Genomic DNA, 4,067 nt, shown 5'->3' with positions numbered 1-4,067 from the left:
AACTTCATCTGGCCATTCTTTGAGCATAGGGGCCTCATAGGAGCCTTGGATCTTATGATTGCTCAAGCTACAAAACAAACAAAGTTAGTGACATATTTTTGTACTTTTGGTTATTAAAAAAAATAAGAGAAGCAATAATATACAATTCAAGCATGCTTGGTGGTCTCAAACCAACTTACACAAGTCCCACCCTAGGGTAAGGAGCCAAGATGCTATGATCCTTGAGGCAAATGCAATGTGCAATGATATGATGCTATGAGGGATCTTAGGGTCAAAATTAGGGTCTTACACCTCCCGCAGAAGCATCTAGAAGCATGCATGTTTGACCCTTGAAACCTTTAATAAAATTATTCATTTGTTCCATGTTATTCATGTTCTGATTTGGGCACCTACGTAATAAAAGTTTAAACCTTTCCCATGAGTCATACAAAGATTCAGTTTCCTGCTGCTCAAAGTTTGTGATTTCATCTCTTCATTCAGCAAACTGAGTGATTGTAAAAGATATCTCAAAGAATTTGTCCTCCAGTTCTTTCCATGTCCAGATAGTTCCATTTGGAAGGCAAAACAACTAATATTTAGCTCTTCCAATTAGCGAGAAACTAAACAACATCAGCTTAACTTGATCTTCAGTGACATCAGTTAGCCTGCACATTGAGGTTGTTTCATAGATGTGAGCAAGGTGCTCCCACGGGTCTCGAGTTTCATTCTTGTCGAACCTTCCAAAGAGCACATTCCATTTGCATGTCCCTCTCCACAGAAATTACATTTCAGTGCTTGTACCTAACTCACATTAGCTTGACTAAAGCTGTTTTCTGCTAGCTTTTTATTCAATAATTCAATTTGAGTTAAAAGTTTGGTATGAGTATCAATAGATAACATACCTTTTGGTGTGCCCACAGTTTCAGTTTTCACTCATCTTTCACTGTTTGAACAATATTCATTTAAGAACATCCTTTCAATCAAGTCCTTAACCTATTAACCTGTCATGGTTCTGATTGTGCCTCCCGCAGAAGCATCTAGAAGTATGCATGTTTGACCCTTGAAACCTTTAATAAAATTATTCATTTGCTCCACGTTATTCATGTTCTGATTTGGGCACATACGTTATAAAAGTTTAAACCTTTCCCATGAGTCATACAAAGATTCAGTTTCCTGCTGCTCAAAGTTTGTGATTTCATCTCTTCATTCAGCAAACTGAGTGATTGTAAAAGATATCTCAAAGAATTTATCCTCCAGCTCTTTCCATGTCCAGATAGTTCCATTTGGAAGGCAAAACAACCAATATTTAGCTCTTCCAATTAGTGAGAAACTAAACAGCATCAGCTTGACTTGATCTTGAGTGACATCAGTTAGCCTACACATTGAGGTTGTTTCATAGATGTGATCAAGGTGCTCCCACAGGTCTTGAATTTCATTCTCGTTGAACGAATTGTCTCTCAACCTGAAAGCGCAATTTTTTTTATGTCAAAGTTAGCAGAGTTTTCCACTACAAACCATATAGAAATTTGTCCTTCATCAGTCCTTTTGCAGTAGTCCCCCATAATGGGTGGTGGTGGTACGTCTGCCATGATGATTTCCTCTTCGGAGTTTGAAGAAATTAGTGAATTTTCTTCTACTAACGTCCTTTGAGTTAGAGTCGCTTCTCTAACTGCTCTCGTGATGGCACATGCAGTCCTTTTAAATGCGGGATCAAACGGTGTCAATTCTGATCCTGAATTGCCCATACACAAACAAGAAATACCTCAGTAGCATTGTAATTAAACAATTTATGAGAAAACAAGAATAAAACAAAATTTAAAAACATTGCACAATTACCTTGTTGAAGTTATCAACAGTCCCCGACAACGGCGCCAAAAACTTAATGACTTCTCAGCAAGTGCACCGATAGTATTGCAGTAATAAAAAGAGTATCAAATCTATAGGGACTACTATTTAACAAAGTAATAGTTATGCAAGTATAAAAAGCAACAATGGGGGGGGGGGGGGGTCAAGTTTGTAGTTGAAAATAAAAGAAGTGTTTTGGTGATTTAGAGAAAGTGGTCAGGTTTTTACTAGAATCCCCTATTTCTCCCATGTTGATGTCTAATGTATTACATAAATCAAGCGTCGTTATATTTCCACAACAAGTTAACAAAAGCACTATACCCAATCCCCTGATGTAATACCCCATATACCCTTAAGTACTATAAAGGTTGTCAATTGATACCAATAGAGTAATCAATGGACTCTAAAGGGATCAAACTTTATAAAAAGAGGAGGACCAAAATTAATAAGTACAAGAGAGGACATTTTTATAACACTAATAATTGGTCAATAGGTACTAGAAGACAAAATTTCAGTTGCGATATTTTGTATCATTACCTAATATTATATTTCATTATACTTTTATACTAGATATTTATGTTATGTGGTATAAAGAAGAAGAAAGAATATGTGGATAAGAAGAAGTGGAAAGAGATAAGAATGAAAGGGAGAAAGAGTTATTAGAAAGAGAAAGAAAAGAAGGAAAACAAGAAAGAAAAAGAAGAAGAAAAACGTGAGAAAGGGGAAGAGAAAGAGAAAAGAAGGAAGAGGAAAAGGAGAGAAGAAGAGAAGAGGAAGAAGGGAAGAATAAGAGTAAACCATGGAAAAATATCATCATCATCTACAACTTCATTTCATCATCTTCACCTCATTTTCTACATCATCTTCTTCTTCAACAAGGTGAGTTCTAGTTAGAACCTTAGATTTTAGAAATTAAGGTTTACTGAATCATGGAATAGATATTATTGTTAATGATATTATGATGCGTTTTCTATCTAAATCATGAAAAATATCCATGGATGATGTTTCTATATGTGTTTCACGTATTGGTTGTAACCTTGTGATCTAATGATATGATTGTTGTCTTGATTGTGTGTTCATGAGTTTGAGGAAGTCATGTAACATATATATGTTGTGTAATGAAGCTATGATGAAGCATGTTGATGGATGCGTCTGTTAAAAATTAACCAAAATAAGTGCATATGGGAAAAATGGGTTTTTAGGTGAAATATGTCAGTATAGGTCGACACATACGCTCCAATATTGAAGCCTATACATTCTGTTTTCACATGTCGCCTCCAGAGGTCGACCTATAGATTCATTTATTGGAAAAATGGAATTTTTCCACCAGTGGGGGTCGATCCCGGTACCTTGTTGCCATGGAGCAAGTGCCTTACCACTAGCCCAAGACTATTGTTATTGAATACTTATGCAAATGTATTTTACTTGTATTCTAACTTTTACCATGATTAGATGCATTGAATTAATATAGATTAAATGGATTAAATAATTAGAATGAGATATAACCTAAGAACAAATTAGGTTAAGTTGATCATGAAGGATGTTTAATGTGTATGGTATTAGTTAATTCGCCCCTTCCACCATAAAACGGGAATCATTCCTCCAATTGTTATGAGGTTGAAATTTTTGGTACAAGAATGCAATGCCTCGGCAAGTGATGAAAAATAAATCATGAGTTTCCTAGATTTGTTAAGGCATGTAGTGTTATGTGAGTGTTCATGAGTGATATTGTGATATGATAATGTATATGTTATAAATTGGTTGAATGTTTGATAATGTATACCATGAACCATATTACGAGATAAATGTTATCAATTATTGATTGTGTTGATAAAATGATGATTGAGTAAAAATCATGATGATGAGTGAGGTAACCTAGGTAATGACTTAGAAAGAATAACTTAGGTCATGAAATGGTTTAGATAGGGATGCTTGGACGTGATTATACCGTGGTGTGTAGAATGGACAAGTAATCACAAAAATGAATGAGCATGTTTTATATGGAGCATGTGTGATGATATGTAATGAATGGATCATGCTATGATGCCATGAGACTTAATGTGAATATTGGTGAATGAGGTCACCTAGTGATTAATGAATTCAATCATGTTTTTTGGAACTAATCACGTATTCAAAGTGTTTTACTCTTGATGGTGTACATACCATTTTTGAGATGCTTATATAAAGTAGGAAATAAGATGTGACACCAATGATTTGTGCCTCAATTGGGTTTGAGCCCCAAC

The 4,067-nt window shown here is 35.2% G+C and overlaps 1 non-coding gene across 1 annotated transcript; it reads left to right on the top strand.

Moving 5' to 3' along the window:
• Nucleotides 1-371: 371 nt before the first annotated feature.
• On the top strand, nucleotides 372-478 carry LOC127077575 (small nucleolar RNA R71). The gene has a single exon (XR_007787370.1). It is a non-coding gene; the product is annotated as a small nucleolar RNA R71 (small nucleolar RNA).
• The last annotated feature ends 3,589 nt before the right edge of the window (nucleotides 479-4,067 follow it).

The sequence above is a fragment of the Lathyrus oleraceus genome, chromosome 4 (assembly GCF_024323335.1).
Source record: "Lathyrus oleraceus cultivar Zhongwan6 chromosome 4, CAAS_Psat_ZW6_1.0, whole genome shotgun sequence".
Taxonomy (NCBI): Eukaryota; Viridiplantae; Streptophyta; class Magnoliopsida; order Fabales; family Fabaceae; genus Lathyrus; species Lathyrus oleraceus.
Note: the sequence above shows the minus strand (reverse complement) of the source record. Positions and strands in the feature narration are given on the sequence as shown.